At 38.5% G+C, this 25,670-nt stretch overlaps 1 long non-coding RNA gene across 1 annotated transcript in view; it reads left to right on the plus strand.

The window, feature by feature from the left end:
• LOC141496280 (uncharacterized) overlaps positions 1-10,936 on the plus strand; it is an 81,568-nt gene extending 70,632 nt beyond the window's left edge. Inside the window, exon 4 of the long non-coding RNA XR_012470996.1 lies at positions 10,766-10,936. This is a non-coding gene — a long non-coding RNA (uncharacterized LOC141496280). The remainder of the gene's footprint in view (positions 1-10,765) is intronic.
• The last annotated feature ends 14,734 nt before the right edge of the window (positions 10,937-25,670 follow it).

Raw genomic sequence — 25,670 nt, forward strand, 5'->3', positions numbered from 1 at the left:
TGATCTTTTGTTTCTTCATCTATTAAATGATACTTGCAATAACCACTTCACAGGGTTTTTGTGAGAATCTCATGATCTTAGTACAGATTGCAACCCTTCTGTGCCTTAGTAAATGGTAAAAAAGAGATATGTATTGCCTGGGGGCTGCACTGGTAAGAAATATAGCTATGGTTGTCTGTGGGTCCTACTCAAAGCCATTTCTAGCTTGGTAGGACCTTAATGAGCTCTTTATTATGGTGTTTGAAAATGAGCTAGCTGGAGGACTTGAGTGGATGAGACTAATGAAGTCATTTCTAAAGCAAATGTTTTAATCTAATAATTTTAAGAGTATCTTGGTCAATTAGTCCAATCAATTAATTAAGTGCCTGCTATATATATATATAGGGGTGTGAATAAAGATATAATAAAAAAAATGATAGATAATTTCTATACAATTGGCCAGAATCTTATTTGGCCAGTAAGATATTCCCTCCCCTCAAAAAAAAACCCCAACAAATTCTTCTCCTTCCATTTGGTATTCATTATGTAATTTAGGTCCCATTGCAACAAACAGAATGAAAATAAAGTCCCTCTGTTTGTTCTCTGACTTTAACCACCAGGGGATGCTACAACCCAGTTGCCTATTCTCACTCAATAATGTCAACCATAGCCTGGCAGTGCCATGTTTAGGATGGGCAATTATATACTGCCTGTACCACCCAAGGGTACTCTGTGTAAACACCACATTTTCTATGGTTCTCAGAGAACTGGTTATCTCAACCTCTACCCCTATGTCTTAAGTCTAGAAGTTGGGGGTGGTGGAGGGGGGTATTTTTTTTTTCATTTAGACTTTAATGCGTGTGTGTTTGTGTGTGTGTGTGTGTGTGTGTGTGTGTGTGTGTGTGTGTGTGTGTTCTGGAGGGGGAAGATTCCCATGCTTTGTGGGGGTCAGCATAGCTGATAAGACACTATGGGCCTGTGTTGGTAAAGGAGGATACCTCATGAACTAATGAATATCTGATGTGGAGTTCCCCTACCCTTAGAGTATATGACAAAACACATCTTGAATTGAGGACTGCTCTTTGATGGACAGGCACAGAAGCAACTTTTTTCAGATTTCGCTTTCTGATAGTACAGTTGTGTAAATATCAACATTTTGTGTTGGGTCACATGCATGGGTAAGCCAAAAGCTTAGAGAAATTTAATAAATACATATGTTAATGGAAACAATGTAAAGACTGGCAAAATTGCTTTCTGTGGGGGTTGGGGGAGGGAAGTAAGATTAGGGGAAAAATTGTAAAACTCAAAATAAATAAAATCTTAAAAAATATATATATATAGATATATTAACCTAATTCTGTTTGTTCTTTCTTGAGACTAAATTCTAGAGGTTAACATTTACTAACCTCTGGGGGTTGAAACCATATTTAGTTTATTAAAACCAAACTCATGGAGGTCATCAGTCCTCATGAACATATCTCTGCATTTATACCTGCTGCCAGTACCCCCCCTTCCCAGGGGCCCCCTTCCCCCAATTATATTTTGATAGATGTCAATCATATGACATAATGGAGTCAACCATACAAGCATGGTTTGTTGTTGTTGTCTCTGACTCTCCATAATGCCATTTGGGGTTTTCTTGGCAAAGATATTAGAATGGTTTGCCATTTTCCTTCTCCAGTTCATTATACAAATGAGGAAACTGAGGTACACAGGACTAAATGATTTGCCCAAGGTCACATAGCTAGTAAGTGTCTGAGGTTGTATTTGAACTCGAGTCTTCCTGACCAAAAGCTTGCCTCTATCCTGATACCTCTAATTAATCCACCAGCACAACTGATATCACCTTTCCCCACGTTAGGAATGCTTGGTTCTCCAATTCCCACCCTCTCGCATCCTCATATTTCAACCATAAGCTTGTGTACCTCATAGATGTGTACCTCATGTAACCAGCAGATTATTATCACACACTTAATAGAACAAATTTTTGGTAAATCAGTAGAATTCAGGCAGTATATTGCAGCTTAACTAATGGAGTTGGCCCTGTATAGACCAACACAATCTAAATTCACACCCATATTTTTCCTCTTATTTCACATATCTGCTATCACATACTCTATTCTATTTCTTTCCTGGGCTACAAACCAAAAACCTGGGTCAAAGAAACAACATTAGAAAATGGTTACTGATTCAGTTCACTTCCCTGAAATTTAATTCAAATCATTTACTATCAGCCAAGTTTGTAGGAATTGAGGTACAAAGAAAACAAAACAAAAACCAGTTTCTGCCCTCCAGGAATTTAACACTCTGATTATAGACTATTTGCAATTATTGGAGGAAAGGTTTGGAGGATAAGAAAGGTCTTTTGGAGAAGGCACAAATCTGCCCTTTGAAGGAACCTTGGTATTCAATGATGTGGACACAGACAGAGTGAAATCTTTATTTTAGATAATTGATTATCAAACTATGTTTTATTTCTTTATCTCACATTTTTTCATTTTCACATATAAGGATAATAATTGATGTTGTTATACTAAAATCAAAGAACAATGTATAAAACCTTTTTTTAAAAAAACAGATTATTATGGTTTTTTTTTATTAACCTAGTCTGAATTTTGACTAAAAATATGATACCAGTTCTGTGTGTCCTTCAATATTCGGTCTCCTTTCAGCTTTCTACTTGTGTTTATTCCCAAAGTCCGCCTCCACTAGACAGGGAATGTACTTGAAAGTTGAAGCCCAACATCAGCCACCCAGGGACATTGAAATTTGTGGTTTATGATGAAATAGCAGGAGATCACAATTCAGTCCTAGCCAAATCCCAATTACTCAGGAAAACCTTGTTCTGCATGAACCACAAGCACAGTTAGCTGGCTGAATGTACAAAACAGATAAAAAAATAATGAAAATTTCTTAAGCTTCTTTTAAAATGAGGAATTGCTTTATTGTATATCTGTAAAAGTTGCAGGAATTGGCAGTATTATGATGGAGAGACAGAAATCATCTCATTGAAAGGCTTGCAAAAAATCCAGGGCAGGGGTATGTTTACTTTTTATCACTGTAGGAAGCTGACATTTAATCCTAGATGTTATGACACAGATTTTAATGGTCCTCTGGCCTGGAATCTGCCTGGGCCTCAAGTGGGGATCAAGGTCAGGTCTGCTCCAACTTGGACAAAGGAACAGGATGGAGTGGTGATCTAGAAAAAGGTTGGGGGAGTATGTGCCCCAGACACAGGTGGGCAAATCAACACATGGATATGGTATCAGAGATGGGGAAAAAATGTCAAAAATCAGAAATTCACAACCAAATTAGTTAACCTCTGCTTCATTTTTCTCAACTGCAAAATGGGGGGTAATGCCAGAATACCTGGCAAGATTATTGAGGATTTAATGAGTTAATATTTATAAAATGTTTAGCACAGTTCTTACTATGTAGTAAGCACTATATAAATGCTTATTCCTTTCCTTACCCCTTCCCTCTTCTATCTTATTTTTGTCTCTTAGTTATCTATCAATCTAATTGTCTCTCTATCCCAGTGTTTAAGAGATGGAAGGTAGTTGCAGGTTCCAGGGAGTATTGAACTTGGTTACCAGTTAGAGATCAAATTATAAATACTTTGTTGGGTATAGTCATTTTTCTGCATCACCCTTGCTCCATAGTGGAACTGAAACACTAAAGTTCAGAATAAGCTTAGTCTGGGCAGGAGCTCTAAGGGACAAAAAGGGTATTTTTCCTGTGTGTGAATTTAGAAAGTAGGTAGGGCACAAATCCTTGGCGTGTGAGCCTGGGGAAAGTACTTTAATTTTCCTTAGCCCAGTGGTACATTGGAGCTAACCAAGTGATACCTTCAGAAACTGGCAAATACTACAAATCAGAGCTTGATTCATTAATTTGTTGATTAAGAAAGTGATGGAGAAAATGTTAAAATGAAGATTGGATGCAGATTAAATTTAAAAGCATGTGGTATATGTTTTTCATCCTGTTTCCTCCTCTGTCTAATGGGGATAATAATAAAACATCTTCCTTCTTTGATTGCTCTGAGAAACAAATGAGATATTTATAAAGTGCTTTGTAAACTGTAAAGTACAATATAAATGTAGTTATTATCATTATTCTTATTCTTCTTATTCTTAACATTGTTATTATTATTAAAAGCACTATCAAAGAAGGGGTAGTATTGCTGTTTGGGGTGCACAGGATGATAACAAACTAACAATAAAGAGATGTGTAATCAATCTATTTTGATATTGCTACTGCTTTGCCTGCCAAACAGAAACATCTTTGCATTGGAAACAACCAGAACATAAATGGCTAACAAGGAGTAGACTTCCAAGGAATATAAGGAGATGCATCATAAAAGAGTTTTCTTGGGTGAATACAGGATTGGTAAGGCTTTGCCAGTATTATTTGAAAATTTATGGAAAACCAAAGAGGAGGTCTGAAGATCATTTTTTTAAAGGAAGAAAACTGATTCTGCAAATTCTAGATCAGTACACTTAACTTTGATTCCTGGGAGAATTCTAGAGCAAATCATTAAGGAAATGATTAATGACTATCTAGAAGGGGAAACCATAATGACAAAGAGCCAGCGTGGCTTCATCAAGAACAAGTCTTACCAATCTAACCTTTTCTTTCTTTCTTTCTTTTTTTTGGATAGGTAGATGAGGAATGCTTTAGATATAGTTTAAATTTTAACAAAGAATGTAGAAAAGGTGGAGACATCTAAACTAAACAATAACACAATTAGAAGGAATCAGAACTCACTGATTGGCTGAATTCAAAGAATAATAATTAATAGTTCAGTGTCATCTTGGCAAGAAGTCCCTGTTGGAGGACCACCACACAGATCTTTATTTGATCTCCTGTCATTTTACATTTTTATGAAGTATTTGGATAAAGGTAGATGACATACCTATTAGATATATAGATGAGATCAAACTGGAAAGAACAGCCAACAAATTGGATGATAATCAGGATTCATGAAGATCTTCATGGACTAGAATCTTGACCTGAATCTAGGAAGACAATCTAGTAGAGATAAATATAAAGTCTTACACTTGGCTTAAAAAACAGCAACAACCAAATCTTGCAAGTATAAGAAAGAGAGGCACAAATGGAGAGCAATCTGTCTGAAAAAGATCCGAGTAAACTTCAGGTTCAACATGGATCACTATGATGTGGTAGCCAAAGATGTTCTTGTGACCTTGGTCTATGTTAATAATGAGAATAGATTTTCCATCCTCTGCCCTGGTCAGAACACATTTGGAGTGCTGTGTTCAGTTCTGGGTGCTATAGTTTAGGAATAATATAGATTAAGTTCAGGAATATCCAGAGGAGGGAAAGTAGGGTGGTGAAAAATTTTGAGTAGATGCCATATTCTATAGTAGAGAATCCTTTTTTGGATTTCACTTGGACTATATAGCTACTTTGATCCCTTATAACTGGAATTCTTGATTTTCTGATTATATTAATACATCCTTGCCCTCAAGGAGTTTACATTCTATTTCATTTTGGTTTTTTTTGTTTTTATGTTTTTGCAAGGCAAATGGGGTTAAGTGGCTTGCCCAAGTCCATACAGCTAGGTCATTATTAAGTGTCTGAGGTTGGATTTGAACTCAGGTACTCCTGACTCCAGGGCTGGTGCTCTATCTACTGCGCCACCTAGCCACCCTGTTTTCTGATTATATTAAGACATGGTCTTCTCCCTCCCCACCCCCTCTCTTCTTCCATAGGTTCCTTTCTTCTTTCCTTTTTTTCTTTCTTTTTCTTTCTTTTTCTTTCCTTCTTCCCTTTCCCTCTCCTTCCTTCCTTCCTTCCTTCCTTCCTTCCTTCCTTCCTTCCTTCCTTCCTTCCTTCCTTCCTTCCTGGCTTACCAAGTCTTGCACTATCCAACTCTCTTCTTGAATACCTGATATACATAAATACATATATGTATGTGTATATATATATATCTATATATCTATATATATATATCTATCTTCTGAGTAATCCTTCTATCTTTTGATTTCTTAAATTTCTAAATCCCAGTCTATACTTTCTGATCTATTTTTAATCATCTTGCCTTTTTCCCTCTCTCACACCATAGTCACCAGGCATAATGATTTGTATGGATTTGGTTTGTAAGGTTTGTCAAGTTCTTGGCAGGGATCCCCATGTTTTCATCCTTTGTGAATGATGCGGGCACATGATCTGCAGTTCTTTTTAAGACAGTTTTGCTTGCCTGTGCACCTCCTGAGCTTTCAAGATGAAATGATCAACTAACTGCAAGAAGTGATGCATCTTCTTGCCCTTTAGCACACAATGAACTCAACTCCACCAGTTCCTTTATTTGTCTCTTCTAGAAGAAACTATGATTCATCTTTCTATTTGTCTGTAACTTATGTATTTTCTGGGTTCATTTTGAATCTAAATATAGTTCAGGTCCTATAGAAGTATGGCAGCTTCTTGGTTATAGGGCAAAGATTTCACTTTTAGATTGCCAGTCAAATAAAAGTGTGTATAGCTGGTCAAAAACTATACTTTTTTCCACTCCCTGTTCCTTTTTCTGCTATCATGCTAAAAGTATGATGAAAGTATGAGGAAGAACATGGAACTGAGGCCTATAGTGTATTTTAATTGGTTTTTGGCTTGCCTTAGCCAAAAGATTCACAGTAGTGGCCAACCTCCTGGTAATGGACTTCTCTGTATTTAGTTATTTGATGATCTTTTGACACTAGGGAAAATTTCCTATCTAGGAGAATTCTCAAAGCCTTTCCATTTTGTTAAATCTAGTGTTCTTTTCTCAGTTTCACCTATCTTAGCCTCTCTTCAATGTTTGACATGATTAATCACTCCTTTTCTGCTTTCTGGATTTTCCTGAAACTGTACTCTCCTGTTCTTTTCATTCTAATCAGAACCCACCTTCTCATTTCTCCTTTGCTGGATTAGCCATCTTGTCCTATCCCTTCTTTGTGGACATAACCCAGGGCTCTGTCCTGGTGTAGCATTTCTTTATCCTCTTTTCCATTATGATCTTACCAGTTGCCAAGGGTTTAATTATCATCCTCTGCAAATGAGTCCTAGATCTGTATGTTCCCTCTATATGTCTCTTCTGTGTTCTAGTCTGGCAGCAATAGCTACTTGTTAGACATTACCACCTAGAGGTTCAAAATACAACTTTTTAACCCTTCTTCCCCACCCCACTCCCAAATCCATGCTAGCAACCTAGGATTCATCCTTATTTCTCCTCTCTCCATCAACTCTTAAATCCTATCAGTTGGTAAGACCAAGACTTTCTTTGAGGCCCTTTTTTCTTTACTATCTAACTTGGGGATCTCATCACTCCCATGAGTTCAGTTACACAGATCATTCCCAGAATTATATATGCAGTCCTCGTCTCTCTCCTGAGCTACAGTCTTGTATCATCAACTATCTTTTGGATATCTTGTCTTGGATGTCTCATTTGCATCTCAAACTCAACAAGTACAAGCTAGAATTTATCTTTCTCCTCCCAGATACATTCCTGACTTTTGGACTTTGATACCAGGCTTCTACTACAATCTTATCCTGGGCCATTCCTCTCCAAGTACTTAATATTACATAGTAAATGAAAGTATAAGCAGTAGAGTAATATGTGAAAATTTCTCCCAGGATTGAACTAGACAGTCTGTATAAGAGGGAAGAGGAAGAAGTGGGACAAAGTTTGGGTGACCAGAGAATACAATGGTGGCACAGTGGGGGGGGGGGGGCAGGCAGGTTAAAGGAAAATGGAAACTTTGGATCTTATGCAGCATGGGGCACTCTGTGAGTATATAGGCCAATGGGTAGCCCCCAAAAGACTCAGAGGATCATAGATTTTAATGGGATATCCAGTGCAGTTTGAGTACAAACTTTCCTATGCCATAATTTTATTTAGGGGGCAGCTGTTATTGTCCCCTAGCAATAGAACTGATTGACTTTATAAGGATTACATAGAGATCAGGTTTGTGTTTAGAAGACAGTGTCTCATACAGGGCTTCTTAAATGTTTTTTGTATCATGGACCAATATCCACAACTCCTTCAGCAATCTGGTGAAGACCTCTTCTCAGAAGCAGTCTATTTTTTTTAAAAGCATAAGTTAAAATAAATAAAACTGTAAAGGAAATTTATTATATTGTGATATAGTCATAAAAATGTTATTAAAATAAGTTCTCAGTCCTCTGAATTTTGAATGGTATAAACATTGGATTTTATGGAGGCCAAAAATCAATGTTTTAGTTTTGGACCCTCCCTAACTTTCTGTGTGAACTTAGGAAATTTACTTCTCTTCTCTGGGCCTCAGTTTCCTCGGCTATAAATCGAGGGTTTTGGACTCTGTAACCCTGAGAATCAGATTTAAATGCTGGCCTTTGAATTCTTCTTAGCCTCAACCCAAGATCTTGTTTGGAGGCACTTTGGGAAGTTCCCAGCGTACTGCAGCAGGTGGCGATCTTTCCCCTATGATGGGCCTTTTGCCCTAGCTCTTTTCCCATAAGGAGGGGTCTTTAGAGAGCAGATGCAAGGTCCCACTGCCAGGCAGTGGCACAGTCTGGATTAGAACTCAGATCTTGTGATGGCAACCTCTTCTGGGTGGGCCATCACATTTGGGCCGTCAGTATCATCTAGCAGATGCCAACCAGCTGAGTTCCTGGAAAGCCCCCAGGCAGCTCCTCTTCAGATGCTGCAAAACTTGGGGTGCATGAGTCTGAGAAGCTCCAGAGGGGCTGAAAGATGGCCAGGTGGCTCAGGAGGAGGCTCCATTGAGTACTGTCACCCATAACCCCATTAGATACCAGGAATCTAGCTTGGCTAGACAGCTCAATTCTAGATATCCCAGGTCACCCCAGCTCCTTGAATGGCTCTTGTCCCTTCCCAAGCTTAGTGGCTCTCCATTATTTTTTTTTTATTTTAGTTTTTGCAAGGCAATGGGGTTAAGTGGCTTGCCCAAGGCCACACAGCTAGGTAATTATTAAATGTCAGAGGTTGGATTTGAACTCAGGTACTCCTGACTCCAGGGTCGGTGCTCTATCCACTGCGCCACCTAGTTGCCCCACTCTCCATTAGTTCTTAATGTCTCAGTGGAAGGAGAGCTCCTTCTGGTATCAAAGGCTCTGTGTTCAAATTTGGATCTCTGGCCCTTACCTGTGTGAGTCTGAACAAGCCTTCATTTCCCTGGCCTGAAATTTCCTTTCACATAAAATGAGGGGGTTGGATGAGATCTGGAAGATCCTTTGATCATTGAAGCTAACACCAAGCACTAGGGGGGTGAGGTGGGGGCCCCTCGCCTGTGATCCTACTCTCCCCTGCCCTTCCCTCTGTATTATCCATGACTCTCCTGGCAGGCAGCCGGCCAGCTCATTATTTCTAAGGCCGGGCATCCTCAGGATTCTGCTTTTTGGCAGCAGCATGCAGACCGCAACTCTCCTGGTGTTTATTCATGATGGAGCCTTCTTTTCCCTTCTGTGTCACTGGTCACTGCCCCTCCCCACTTCTGAGACGGCTCCGAGGCTTGTTTTTGACATCTAAATCACTGAAGCATGGTGAGATTCAGGGTGTAATGTAAGCTGACAGAGACTGAGGTCAGCCAAGCTGGTATTTTTCCTCCTTTAGCACAAAGGAGATGGTGTATCATTTTCCTGCCTCCTCAAGCCCCCCACCCTCCCCTTTCCCTGGTTCACTTTCAGTAGTAGTTGACTTCCCCTGTTTTATGGAGAAGACCCAGGGCACTTGCTATGGGTTCTCTTGGTTGTGCTCCTCAAAACATCTATGTTATGTTTGCAAATCATTCATTTAAATAACTACATTTTAGTGTAGCCAGGATCCACACTGGGTGATGGAGATACCATGACAAAAATAAAAAGAGTCTTGCCCTCAAGGAGCTTACAGTCATTTTATTGGAGGGGAGCAATATGCACATATGTAATTAAGTAAAAAATCCATACTGATTAAATGCAAAGCAATTGGGGGGGGGGGGGTGGAAGGGTCCATGCTTTCCTCCTGGATTCTTGCCTGCGAGAATAAAATGGTCTTCCTCCTTGCTGAGATTAACTTCTTCAGCTGTGTACTTTATCCACTCTGACCTGCTTGATCTTTAACACATTTCTCCCTCTTTCATCTCCAGTATTACCCTCTACTTAACTTCTTGTCTCCAATCTTATAAATATGCTCATCTTGAACAGAACCAGAAAAACACAGCAACATGGGGGCGATGATCAACCTTGATGGACTTGCTCATTCCATCAGTGCAACAATCAGGGACACTTTGGGGCTGTTTGCAAAGGAGAATACCATCTGTATCCAGAGAAAGAACTGTGGAGTTTGAACAAAGACCAAGGACTATTACCTTTTTTTTTTTTATAGGTTTTTGCTAGGCAATGGGGTTAAGTGTCTTGCCCAAGGCCACACAGCTAGGTTAAGTATTAAGTGTCTGAGGCTGGATTTGAACTGAGGTACTCCTGACTCCAGCCCCGGTGCTCTATCCACTGTGCCACCTAGCCTCCCCTACTATTACCTTTAATTTAGAAAATAAAAACTGATATCTAATTGTCTGATCTTGTTATCTCTTATACTTTATGTTTCTTCCTTAAGGATATAATTTCTCTCTCATCACATTCAATTTGGATCAATGTATACCATGGAAACAATGTAAAGACTGGCAGATTGCCTTCTGTGGGTTGGGGGGGAGGGACGTAAGATTACAGGAAAAACTGTAAAACTCAAAATAAATAAAACCTTTAAAAATAATTATGCTATCTTATAAATAACCTCCCTTCTCTTTCTCTGCAGGGACAAAAAAGGATTGATCAGAGAAATCCCTGATCAATTTGACAAATTTCTCAATCAGTTTAAGAAGCATCCAAAGAACCTTTCCTGATTATAGGCTTCCTCCTCATGCCTTACTGATAGGATTCAGGTAACTCTAGATCACTGTCTGGGACACAGGAGTATCCATTCCTTTTGGAGGTGAGGAATATACACACATATAATTAAATAAAAAATTCATACTGAGTAAATGCAAAGTAATTGGAGGGGGGTGGTGGTGGAAGGGTCCATACTGACAGATCATTTATCTCTTCTTTCCCACTCTCCTACTTCTCCTATCACGTCTTCCCCCCCTTTCCTTCTTTCTCTTCCCCATTTTCCCCTTTCATCTCATTGGAATCCCATCCCTTCTCTTCCCCTCCTCTCCCTTCTCTTTCTTTCCTCTTTCCCTCTCTCCCTCCCTTTTCTACTTCCCTTTTTCCCTTATTTTTTCCTTCTTCCCCTTTTCTTTCTTTTCTTCTAACTCTGCCTCCCCTCTCCAGGCCCCCTGTCATTTTGAACCTTATTCCACTGTGTCTTATCACCAAGATGACTTTATGGGGAGGTGCACATAAAATGCTTTCAAACAAAGACCCATAACTATAATCTCTTCAAGTGGAGAGAGAAGTATCCCTCATGTTCATCCTGACCACTCTCACCTTGTTTTTGGATCCAAGGACTCCTCTGATTAACCTGCCCCCACCACACAACTATCTCTTTATCTTAATCTCCTTTGTGACCTTGGGAAAGTAAATTTTAATCTCCTTATGCCTCAGTTTTTTCATCTACACAATAAAGAAGGTCTCTGAAGAACTTTCCAGATCTAAATTTATGGACCTATAAACTCTTAATCTGGGCCTTAGTTCATTTCCTTCCCCTCATTGACAAATTTCTTTGCTTTGTTTTGTTTTAGTTTTTACAAGACAATGGGGTTAAGTGACTGGTCCAAGGTCACACAGCTAGGCAATTACTAAGTGTCTGAGGCTGCATTTGAACTCAGGTCTTCCTGACTCCAGGGCCAGTACTCTATTCACTGTGCCAACTAGCTGCCTAACAATTTTTTTTTTTTTTTTAGATTTTTGCAAGGCAAATGGGGTTAAGTGGCTTGCCCAAGGCCACACAGCTAGGTAATTATTAAGTGTCTGAGACTGGATTTGAACCCAGGTATTACTAACTCCAAGGCCAGTGCTTTATCCACTATACCACCTAGCTGCCCCTAACAAATTTCTTGAAAGAGTAATCTCTCACTTTTGCACCCTCATTTATTTCTCAACCCTTTACAGTCTAGCTTGGTTTCCAACACTCTACCCAAAAACTGTTACTGGATGATCATTTATGACTTCCTGAATCCTCCACCTTTTTCAACTTTGACATTTTTGATGTCTTTCTTTCATGCTATTTTCTCTTCCCTTGGTTTGGGTAACTCTCTACTTTTCTTATTCTTCTACATCTCTGGTTACTTATTTGTCTCTTCACTTCTTTCTCTTGGTCCTTAAAATAGGTGTATCTAAGGCTATGCTTAATCTTCTTATAATCTCCTTTCATCTTCACCTTCAGCAATATTAGCCCATTCCATTGCTTCACTTCCACATGGATGATTTCCTTGTGGCCTCAGCCTAGGCTTTCCTTTAAGTTCTAGACCCACATTTACATTTGTCAGATCGACATTGCTGCTTGGATATATATCACACTACTGTCTGTGACTTAACATGTCAAAAAATGAATTCATGATCTTTCCAGTCTGTTCTTCCTGTATGTCCCATTCCCATTAATGAAACCATCATTCATCCCTTCTCTCTGACTTAAAATTTCAGAGTTATTTTTAATTTCTTCTTCTTCCTTCCCTTCAACTGAAACTGGAGCCATCCTGTCCAGGCCTTGGATGTGGCCTGGGTATCAGGTAAATGGATTTAATGAAAACCTCATATTTTTTACTTCGTAAAAATAAAACCCAGATAACACCCCCTTTACTTCTAAAGAAAAAATAATTTCTGAAAGCATGACCTCAAAGAAGAGATATGAGAAGATACCTCCCCCTACTTCTTTGCAGAGGTGGGACGGTCCACAGATTTTTTTAAATGTTTTACTTGGTGCTACTAAATGCCTTTTCTCTTCTTCCTATTTTCTTTTATTAATATTCTTTGTTCTATGCCCAAAGGGCAACAAAAATGTGCATACCCTTTGACCCAGCAATACCACTACTGGGTCTATACCCTGAAGAGATGAAGAAAAAGGGTAAAAACATTACTTGTACAAAAATATTTATAGCAGCCCTGTTTGTGGTGGCAAAGAATTGGAAATCAAGTAAATGTCCTTCAATTGGGGAATGGCTTAGCATACTGTGGTATATGTATGTCATGGAACACTATTGTTCTATTAGAAACCAGGAGGGATGGGAATTCAGGGAAGCCTGGAGGGATTTGCATGAACTGATGCTGAGTGAGATAAGCAGAACCAGAAAAACACTATACACCCTAACAGCAACATGGGAGTGATGTTCAACCTTGAAGGACTTGCTCTTTCCATCAGTGCAACAGTCGGGAACAATTTTGGGCTGTCTGCAAAGGAGAGTGCCAGCCATATCCAGATAAGGATCTGTGGAGTTTGAACAAAGTGCAAGGACTATTCCCTTTAATTTAGGAAAAACCAGATATCTTATTGTCTGACCTTGTTACCTCTTAGACTTCTCTTTTCTTCTTTAAGGATATGATTTCTCTCTCATCACACCCAATTTGGATCCATGTACAACATGGAAACAAAGTAAAGACTGACAGTGCTTTCCGTGGGGTGGGGGTGGGGGAGGGAAGCAAGATTGGGGGGGAAATTTGTAAAACTCAAATAATATCTTTAATAAAAATAAATTTTAACAAATATTCTTTGTTCTGAAAGAGGAATGGATACAGGGAAAATATAGGCAATGTAAAACCAATAGTGATCAAAAATATTTTTTCACAAGCACAATTTCTGAGTAGATTTGACAGATTGCAAAACAGAGTTTCAAAATAGTGATAATCAAAAGATCCCAACATAGACTTACAGCTGAAAGGGAACTTTAAGACCATCTAGTCTAATTCTGCCTCAGTTCATGTTTGAAGTTACTAGGGACCAGATAGGCTGAGTGATTTGCTCAAGGTCAGTGACTGGTAGAATTTGAACTGAGGTCCCCAGACTGTGAATTATATTATAATTATATTATTATAATATTATGTTATTAACCCGATTAGCAAGATCTCAAAGGGATTATGTCAGGAAAGAGGTTTTCTTAGATTTTTAAAAATAGACTCTGGCATAAAAGGGATTTGAGAGGTGAGCAAATCTCATCTTGCTCAGGATGAACAGGGGAAAACTGATTTTCACTGAATGAAGTTCTATCAGTTCCATGTCATGTTTCTCATTTGATGTCCATTTCTTTTCCCGGTCCTCTACTAGCATTCTTCTCCAGGCCCTTCTGACCTCTCCACTGGACTCTTTCTACAGCTTCCACTTATTTTGGTTCTCCCTGACTCTAGTCTTACTTTCTGAATTCATCCATAATAGAATAGCAATACATATCTTCCTAAATGTGTCATTTTTCTTATGACATTTTTCTACTTAAAAAAAAATCCATAGTGATTCCTCATTGCCTGTAACAGCCTTCCTCCACTCCAAGGCTTGTTAGCTTGACCATCAAGAATTTGGATCATCCCACCTGGCTATTCCCCTCCCATTCCATGCTACTGCCCTCCATCACCTTCACTAAACTGGACAACTTCATATTCCTTCAATTTTTTGCTTTCCCATCTGGGTGCTTTTGTTGGACTCATACATTCCATAGTCAACACTGAAACAAGGATGTTGAATCCTTACAAACCAGGGACAGAGAATTAGGTCAAATCTTAGACTGCAGATATCATTTCCATGAAATCTCATTTTCATGAAAAGATTCACTGGCCCTCACATCTCTAAATATTTGAATTACATTTAATCAATACAATTCCAATCGTCCATTTTCTGATAAATATTTATTGGGGGCATTTCAGCTACAAGTGACTTCTTGGGGCTCTTCCTATTCTAGCAGTCTGTCAATCGATGGATGAATATTCCCTCTCTTCATCAGATTTTGGCAGAGGGTAGAAAAGTGAATTGCAGCAAAATGTAATATCTTTGTAGTCATCCTGTTTCTTCCCCTGAAGTTGCTGTAGCAACAGAGCAAAGAAGGCTCTTCATTAGAGAAAGAGCTCCCTGAGTTTTAACCCTATTATTCAATCAGACTTGGAAGACTGTGGGGGTGAGCAGTTCTGTCACAGGGTAGGAAAAAGATTTTTAACTTTGATAGGGTATATAATTAACTAAATCCAATAAGTCTTTGGATACGTAGAATGTAAGATTTAAAAGCTAGCAGTTTGTGTTTTTCCAGCATAACCAAGGGATCCGAAAGATCTATTTCCTACCCAGATGAAGCTGTGAAGGAAGCAGGATCCAGAGGAAGGAGGATTGGATTTAGAATCAGAAGACCTGTATAAAATCTCAGATTCTTGTTGCTTCCTACTTATGTGATTCTGGGCAAGACACTGATGTACTTCAGCCTTCTCAACTGTAAAATGACAGGATTGAACTCAATGACCTTTGATTCTTCCCATTCTAAGTTTACCATCCTGTTGTCTTACTCTGTGGTAACCACTTAAATAAAAATATTGTATGAAGTTGACCCATTGTGTGTGTGGAAATTTAGGAAAAGTAAAGAGCTAGAAGACAAACAGATCCCAGCCAACTCTATCTTTGGACAAAGTCTTGTACTTTAAATAAAATTATCCCCCTTACCCACTTGCAACACTCCTTTAATCCTCCCATATCCTTAGTGTCCTGCCAACTGACCAAAGGGAAAGAGTTGGGAAAATTAATCTACATTACTGATGTGTACCTTTGAATGTGTTATTTGAATTTCTAATGAGGATGCCTTCTCTTTTCTAAACATAGGCCAAAGGATGAATATCTAAGAGGAAATTTGTAAGCACTTATAACAAGTAGGTAGAGGAAATATTTGGAAGCTAGGGGCTTTCCCTAACCATAAATGTTTGAAAAGGCTAAAAAAGTATTTAAATTATGCTGCTATCTCTTGTTTTTATTTAACTTTCACTTCTAAATATACATATATATATATGTAAAGAGACATATACATATGTGTATATATAAAACATATATAGTACTATATATGGTAAATATTGTCATATGTATCCACATATTATACCTATTATCATATGCATTTAGAAATATCTAGAAAGTCCTTAGCATAACACATTGGAGAAATTTAATAAATACTTCTTCCATTTCCCTCTCCAGAGAAACTTCTACAACAAAAAATAAAAAAGAGAGAAAAAGTCAGTTCAGAAAAACTAACCAAATCTAACCAGCGTATGCAATATTCAAAACCCACAGTCTGCCACTTCTACAAAGAAATGTGGGATGGGTATTTTCTCTTCTCCCAGGTTCAGCTTGATGATTACAGTTACACAGTATTCTGTTTCTGTTTTTGGTTTTTTTTGGTTGTTACCATTGTTTCTTCTGTTTACAGAATGGTAGTCATTGTGTAGAGTGTCTTCTTGGTTCTACTTGCCTTCCTTTGAATCATCAGTTCATACAAGTCTTCTAAGGTTTCATAACCTATTCAGTGTTGTTGGTGGTGTTTTTATGGCACAGTAGAAATATAGAAGAATCCTTTCAAAACACCATTAAAAAAATGAAAATGCAGACAGTCTAGGCCAAAGCCAAGCAGATTCAGTCAAAGTGCTCCATTAGGTGAAGATGGCCAGGATGCTGCAGAGGCATATCACAGCACAGTACAATGAAAAGGACACTAGGCTAGGACCTAACAGAACTGTATTCAAGTCCTTTTTCTGCTTTTGCTCCTTGTATGATCTTTGGTAAGTCATTCTATCTCTCTAGGCCTCAATTTCTTCATCTGTAAAATGGAGTCAATCACCCTTGTTTCTATCTCAGTCAGAGGATCAGTAATAATATCTCATATATGTTGCATTTTAGAGTTTTAAAGTAATAAATAGTTATGCAAATGGATATTACAGGCATTATATTTTATCAACTTTTTTATAGTTTAATTGAAGCTCAGAGAGATTAAATGCCTGACCCATTGTCATACAGTAAGTTTTCCCTATGCTAAGTCCATCATTTGATAGCCAGGCTCTCCTAGCTGACATCCATATACCCTATCAAACAAACTTTACATACTTATCTCACTTGAGCTTCAAAATAGCCTGGTGAACTGGATTCTAGCAACCTGGGAGCTGGTAGAGGAAGCAGAGACTTTGCTTTATAGAAATCATGAGGCTCCTCCAGTCTCCACCTTTGTAAATCAATAACTTGTTCCAAAGCATGTTGCTTTTATTCATCTTCCACCCCACCTTCTCCCCACTAGAAATGTGAACTCCACCTAGGAACCACACTAGATTCTCTCAGGGGAACTTATGCCTTATACTGGCCATAATCAAGGAGCCACCTTATTTCCCAGTTGTCATTAGTTGGTAAACTCTTTGAGATAATGGGCCATTTTGTTTATCTGCATTTGACTTCCCAAGAGTGCTCTCTGTCTGTCTGTCTCTGTCTCTGTCTCTCTTCTCTCGCTCCCTTCCCCACTTTCCCACCTATCATATCACCCTACCAAAATGAGGTGTCCAGGATGTACAAATGAATGACTCAGGCATTCTCTTGAATCCTCCAAGCCTTCCTTTGAAGACTGCTGTCCTCACATTTTCTTGACATTCCTAGAAAGAACATTATTGTCTTGTTGGCTTATTTATTCCTACCCACTACAAGTCACTTCTCAGCTTAGAGATTTGAAGTATCTTAGGGTTGTAAGGGACAACAGAAGTTGCCCATGGATTTTTTTTTTCAGCCCAGCTTAATTCTATTTCAAATCGTCTTTTGTTGGTTTGCTTTCTCCTGGTTGCAATACCAGAAACAAGTCGATGAGACAATCAAATAAAAGAACAATTTGAGGTTTTACTATGTGGATAGCACTGTGGCAGACTCTTCAGGGTGGACAAGGGCTATAAAGTTTGTGGTCCATATCCACCAGGAGCGTACAGTCAAGACACAACTAAAAATTCAAATTCAGCCAACAATTACTAAATGCTTTGGTGGTACAAAAGACCAAAAAACTCCTGCTGTCAAGGACTTTTCATTCTCCTGGGAAATGTAAATTTTTTTTTATCTTAATAGTTCCCCCCCCAATTACATATAAAGATAGTTTTCAAAATTCATTTTTATAAGGTTTTGAGTTCTGAATTTTTCTCTTTCTCTTCCCTTCCCCCTCCCCCAAAAGTAAGGAATGTTATATAGGTCATATATATATACACAATCATATTAAACACAGAAAATTTTAAATTGAACATAGATAATGAATTGAAAAGTAATTTAAAGGAGAGAGCACAAACTCATGGGATCAAGAAAGGCTTCTTGGGGGAAGAAGCACATGGTCTAGACTGTGAGGTGAAAAGGGAGTGTATTCAAAGAACATAGGAGTGGGATTGGGGCACCCTAGAATTTTGAGTTTAGTTTGACTGAAACAGAATTAATAAAGGTGAGAAATATGAAATAAATTTGGAAAGGTTGGTTGGGACTAATGTGTGTAGGACTTTAAATACTAGTATTTAAATATTAGTATTGTATCCTATTGCTAATACGGGGCTTTTGAAAATTTTTGACTCAAGGAGTGACAGGATAATATCTGTATTTTAAGAAGTTCACTCTGGCAGCTCTGTGGAGGGTGGATTAGAGAGGAAGAAGGACAGAGACTAGGGTAAAAAGGGAGAAAGAGATGAATATACCAGTTATCACTGAGGTCAAGGCAACATGACAACTCTACACCTGGGATCAGGAAGGCCTTTGTTCAAATCTGACCTCCGACAGCTTAGCTGTGTGACTGTGGTCATGTCATTGGGTTCTCTGAGCTTCAATTTTCTCATTTATAGAATGAGCAAGTTGAAGTAGTCAGTCCCTGAGGATTCACTCAGTTCTAAATCTATGATCCTTGGAAGATGTAACATCTGATTGAATGTTGGGGTCTAGAGAAAGCAGAAGAGCCAGGACTGAAACAGGTAATGAATCTAAGTAACTGGAAGAATGGTGATGACCTCAATAGAAACAGAGGAGTTTAGATGAGGGACAAGTTTGGAATCAAAAATCATGAGTCTCATTTTGGACAAGTTGGGTTTGTGACGCCCTTTGGGTATCTATATGAAAATATGCAGCAGGCAATGGACAATGTGAGGATGAGATTTAGGAAAGAAATTGTGGTTAGCGATGTAGATCTGGGAGCCACCTACATAGAAATGAATAACTGAATCCCTGGGAGCCCAATACCAATTTTCCTCCCAAAGGAAAGAGCTTAGGGAAAGGAAAGTGCCTAGGACAGGACTTTGGGGGGGCACCTGACCAAAAGGGGATTGGATCTAGATGGTGACCTGGAAAAAGAAATTGAGAGGGTAGGGGGATTAAATCCTCATTAAATCCTTCCATATTTCATAGGTCAAAATTGGGAGAATAGCCAGATGGTGGATTGTGTCAGAGGTTGTAGAGAGATCAAGAAACAGAGGTGTCATATCACCAGCACATAATTAGTTGCTCGATGAATGGCATAGATATTAAGTGGTGGTATTGGTATTAAGAGATCTGAAAAAAAAACTACTATAGATTGGAGTTGTTAGGGAGGCCATGGGAAAGTGAAATTCAAATCAGGCCTCAAAAGATGGGTTGGACCTAGCCAGGCAAAGAAGGGAGCTTATAGATATCCAGATATTAGGTCATACACATATACATGTAAGACAAGATAAATAACATTATGATAAATGTAATTTAGTTTTTTAAGGAAAAAGTCTTATTGATGCTTTTTATTTTTATATCACAGTTATTTCTACCCTCCCCATCTCACTTCAATTACCAGGAGCAATCCCTTGTAATAAATGGCCATGAAGCAAATCTAGCTAACATAGTGACTACATCTGAGGGCTTACACAGAGCACTCTGTACCCACTGGCTTCCTCTTCTCTTGAGAATAAAGGGATGTATATTTTTTTTCCTTCATAATTTCAAGAATTCTCCAAAAAACAAAAAAGGAGTTTTGACCCCAGTGATGACCTGGTGGAACATGGTTCAACCCTACAATATTCCATGTCAGAAAAAGAATATTGACAGCCCTGGTGTGTTGTCTTGTCACATTTTGGTTATATAATATCCTAAAATCCTGAGAAATGATGAAAGCTAGAGTACAATCTTGATAATCTCCTGGGGGAAACAAAAGGCAACAACTCGTGAATAGGCAACGATTAGCAGGAAGTTATCACCTATCCCGGGCTCACAAGAAACCTTTTTCATTTTAAACTGGTGTCTCACTTGAGATCTGGAATAGCTCAGCTTAATTGGTTTGTATTCACTTCCAGACCCTCCTAGTATTTCCTCACATGCTGTAGGCAGGGAGAACCTTGGAGATATTTGAAGGTAGAGAGTATGAAATCTAGAACAAAACTATTTTAAAATTTGTCATTTTATTGTCATTATTAATATTAGTACTGTTATTTCTTAACTAAGTTAAGATAAATAAAATCCAACAAATCCAATTTCTTATATACCTACAGTGTACAAAATATTGTATTAGGTGTTGGACATGTAAGGATCCAAACCAATCTTCATTCTTAGAAAACTAGCATTCTACTTGGGGGGAACAGATAGACACACAAAAATGGATTATGAAAGTCATTTGAGGCTGGAGATAGAACTAAGAACTAGAAAAACTGGGGCAAGACATTATCTAGGAGGTAGCACCTAAGTCCTCAAAAGAAGACTAGGATTCATAGAGTAGAGCTAAGAACAAAGCGCATTTTCAGGTTAAGAGAAGGATGGTTTAGGGATCAAATTGATTAGCTCCTTCAATACTTGGACCTTCATCTGAAGGGCACTCTCCTGGCAACAGCCATGCTCCTCCATGAAAGGTCGTGGGGTATTCTGTATTGTTCTCAGTGACTGAACTGGGACTTCCTTCCAGTTGATTTGGGATCTAGAATGAGGGGAGATAGCTACCCTCCAGTGTGATCTAGAAAGACTTTTCCCAAATCTGTCTATCTTATTCAGAGATTTAGGTAAAAATATAATAAAGCAGGGGTGGCTAGGTGGTATAGTGGATAAAGCACCGGCTCTGGAGTCAGGAGTACCTGGGTTCAAATCCGGTCTCAGACACTTAATAATTACCTAGCTGTGTGGCCTTGGGCAAGCCACTTAACCCCATTAGCCTTGCAAAAACCTAAAAAAAAATATAATAAAGCAGATCTTCATTTTGAGATGGGATGGACAGGGGAATAATACCCCCTCATTGTCACCCTTTCAGCCTAAATTAGATAGAATAATGACTTATGGCAGAAGCAAATGGCCCTGGTAGACATATGCTTGTCCATAGCCTCAGAAGGAAGTTCAAGGACACTGCTTCCAAACTTTTGCTCACAGAGGACAAGGGAGGGTGTTGATTTTTAGAAGCAAAATGATCCCAACAAGCCCCCACAGTGTTTCAGGCATGAATATGAAGAGCAAGTGTGATAGGGGACACTTGGGGTACTTACAGTAGCAACAGTAGCCTGAACTCAATTTAGGTCCTACTTTTGACCATCCTATGGAAAGCATACTGTCCCTTTACATTAATCAATTAATTGATGAATCTATTAACTCATTGTAGTATATAATGTGCCCACCAGATGTCTCTACACACAAGCCAAGAACCTGGTAGTTTTGTTGGTTCAATGTGCCTTTGGAGACCTCTCCAAAGGCAGTAGTATTTCTCCCCACTTCCCCCACCTCCGCCCCAATCACCAGATTTCTAAGCCTACAAACTCTTATTCTCTCATGATTCTTCATGGCTGCAAATGATAGTAGATTCAATATTAAACTAGATATATGAAAAAGGAAATTTCATCTGAAATTATTGGTCAGTAATTGGAAATCTCTATGACTTGCCCTGTTTCTCTTTTCCCAGTATTTATTCTTGCCCCTAGAAATATCACAGGGGTCATGGTGTGGTGACACCTCACCCTTTCTTTGGCTTTAGCTGGTTCTCTCAACCTGCTCTTCACTTTGGCAGATCTGAAATCAACCCATCGCTGAATGGTTTGAACTCCCTCAGGATCTTAATGACAATCCTGTAGAGGGGAAATAAGTCTTCTCCCACTCACCAGCCTAGCTCCTGGGCCACCATCCAATGTCTTCTCCATTATTAAAACTATTATTTCTAAATATTAATATGCCACTCATAGGGTAACGCACACCCACAATGTATATTTCCAAAGATGATTAGGGAAAAAGGAAAAGAACCTATATGTTCTAAAATGTTTATAGCAGCTCTCTTTGTAGTGGCAAAGAACTGGAAATTGCAGGGGTGCCCATCAATTGGGGAATGACTGAATGAGTTGTGGTATATGATTGTGATAGAATACAGTAGAGTAATATTTACAACCAACCATTATAATGAAAGTTTTACATATTACACATAACTATATACTTTAAAATATGTAAAAAGGATATAATACAAATATTGATTTATTAAAGCAAATGTATAAGTAATAACATTACAAATACACATATAAATCTGGATCCCCACTCTCCCACCAATGTACTAGGTATCTATGTTGAAGAGTGTGGACACAATTGTAGGGAATCTGGCAAAGAAATAAATATGTGAGAAAGCACCAAGGATACCAAAACATTGTTCCTGTATGTTCAAGAAGCTCATATTCCAACAGGGGAGACAACTTGTATAACAAAGATGTACATTTGAGATATTTGTGGAGTAGACTGATAGTAAACTCAAAGGAAAATATAGTTTAAGAAAACTAGAAAAATAGGAGGAGCCAAGTCATGAAGCACTTTGAATGTCAAACAGTGGATTTTATATTTGATTGCATGTGTGTGTGTGTGTGTGTGTGACATGGGCTATACTTTAGGAAGGCTATGCTTTGCCAATCGAGTGTCAAAATTGACTGGAATGGGAGGAGCTTTTAGGTAGGGAGTTCAGTTAGAAGGTTATTCCAGTAGTTCAAATTAAAGGTGATGAATGCCTTTACTAGTATGGTGTCTGTGGAGAAAAGGGAATGCGTTTAATCAGAGGTGTCCACTCAGAGAACCATGATGAGACTTCTCTTTAAGATAAGTGTCCATTCTCTGTAATTCCATTATTTTTTTAGTGGAGAGAAACTTACCAAATTTGATGAGCTTTTCCTTCCCTCCAAAAAAATTATGGAATTACAGAGAATGGATATTGGGAGGAGATAATTTATGTAAATGTATAGAAAATATCAAATTCAGGGATCAGTGAGTGGTCCAATTGGAATGGAATCTAGAGTTTGGGAAGGGAACAGAGTAATAACATGAATTTGAAAAGATAGATGGTGAAAGGTCTTATCTCCTTATGGTGTGGGAGTGATTCTTGATGCTGAGCAGAGGTCCTGTTGGGTTTTACTTATCAAGTAGGGTATCTTTCAAGTCAAGAAATAAGGACCTGAGTCAGTTAGGTGATGCCATGGGCAAGAACAATAAATTGGGAGTCAGGAAGCCCTGAATATCAATCCTATGTCAACACCTTAGTAGTTGGGCAAATCACTTAACTGCTTTCAGTTTCAGTTTGCTCATTTATAAAATGGGGTTAATGATGACAACTAACCTCAAAGGATTATTATGAGGATCAAATGATATAACATGCACAAGGAATTTTTGTTATTGTCACAACAACTCTGGAAGATTTAATCATAGAAAGACTACAATCAATTCCTTTCTCTACAGATGCAATTTTCAGATAGTGGTACTCAATGAAAGGATGCTTGTTCAAAGGAGTGATGAGGACTCAGTGATCAGAATCTTTTCTCTTCTCTCTCTCTCTCCTTCCTCCCCTTCTCTTCCTTTCTCTCTCTCTGTCCCTCTCTGCTCTGTCTCTGTCTCTGTCTGTCTGTCTCTCTGTCCCTCTGTCTTTCTGTTTCTCTCTCTCTGTCTCTCTCTCTGTCTCTCTCTCTCTCTCTCTGTCTCTTTGTCCCTTGCTCTCTCTTTATAACTCTGTCTCTGTTTCTCTTTTTTCCTTCACCCACCCTCTTTTTGCCTAGTTGGAAAGATTTAAAGTTCACATATCTGTCAAACATCTAACTAAGATGTTAGTTTTTTTTGGGTTTTGGTTGTCTTGTACAAACTTTCCCTGAAGGGGATGAGTTCTATCTACAATATGGATCCTGACCTTTTGAGTAGATGTCTACCCATGATGGTAAGTCTGAGGATTGGACTTATTCAGAGGAGAATTGAAATCTAGGTTCTACTATTTCCTACTTGTATGATCTTGGTTATTTCATTTAAACTCCTGGGGCTTCACTTTCCTCATCTTTAATAGGTTTGGACCAAATGGTGCATGAAATCCCTTTTAACTCCAAATCTACAGATTTTATGATTCCAAGTTATGCAAAAATGATGCAATCTTCTTGTTTCATGGTATTTTTTCTTCTCATTTCCCCCCAAAGGGAATTAAGACACAGAGGGATTATATGAATTAAGGAAGGTCAAAGATATAGCCAACAAGGCAAGAACTAATAACAGGGTCTCCAGATTCTGATGTTCTTTCTCCAGATGCTGCCTAACATGGTTTGTTCCTGCTAACAGTTCTGTCCATTCACTGCTGTCTTTTCTCTGTCCAGCCTGGATGTTTAGCATTGGTGAATGCCTCTCATTTTTATCTTTTCTCATTCATTGGGTTTTCCTTCCTCAAACTGCAGCTTATATAGTGTCTGATGATCCTGTTTAGGGATACACAATAACAGTAACTGACATTTAGGTAGTGCTTTAAAGTGTGCAAGGATTATTTGCAGATCCTTTATCTGGTGAGGATGAGGTTGGCAACTAGTATCTTTGCAATATGGTAGAGCCCAAAGAGTCTCACCTTGGGAATCAGAGGATCCCCACCTCTGGTCCAAGTTCTGCCATTTACTAGCTATAGATCTCAGTTAAGTCTTTTAAATTTTTATCGCCTCCTAATTCCAATATGGGAGTGGGGTTAAAGAAGTAAAATGCCTTCTATGTCTACCTCATAGGATTGTTATCAGGAAAAAGTGAGATAAATGCCCACAAATTCATTTTATATTTAAAATGATTTTTTTAAAGCTCTCTGTGAAGGTAAGATATTTCAGTTCACCACTTAGAGATATTTGACTTCATCCATATGGGTACTTCCTTCCCTGATCAGATTTTCATGATTTTCATGAGTTTCATGGGAAAAAAACTAAGTCAAGTTAGGTTTCTGCTGATGAGCATCTGAGAATTAAACTTGCTGGATCTTCAGAGGATGCACATAAAAACCGTCCCTGGACAAATTCTTGGAGTCAGGCCAACTTAGTAGGACTTGACCGAATTTGTGCTGCTCTGGTATAACTTTCATGAACCCAAGGTCACCTCTATACCACTATGAAGCATCAGAGAATGACTTCACAGAAGGAGCAATGGTGCTGCTGCCACTGATTTTTTTTAAAGAAATTTATTTATTTTATTCTGAACTTAATAAATGAAAAAAATATTTTCATTCTATATTAGACTAGAAAAAAGATGCTTGTACAATGAAACTACAAATCTATTCTTTACAACTTGTTATTTCTTTTAAATGTATAAATTATATAACTTTTCCCCCTATTTTTCCCTTCCTTGACCCCCTTCCTCACCACACCACCACCCCTCCAACTTGTTCTTTCTGATCTTTATTCTCTTTTTCTTGAAAATCCCAGGGAACTTCCATGACTCTTTGATTAAGATTGGGGTAAACTCAGGATGGGTATGGGAAGCCTGCCAGCTCATTAATGTGGAAGAATAAGTTAGCAGGCCATCAATGCATTCA

The sequence above is a fragment of the Macrotis lagotis genome, chromosome 8 (assembly GCF_037893015.1).
Source record: "Macrotis lagotis isolate mMagLag1 chromosome 8, bilby.v1.9.chrom.fasta, whole genome shotgun sequence".
Classification (NCBI taxonomy): domain Eukaryota; kingdom Metazoa; phylum Chordata; class Mammalia; order Peramelemorphia; family Peramelidae; genus Macrotis; species Macrotis lagotis.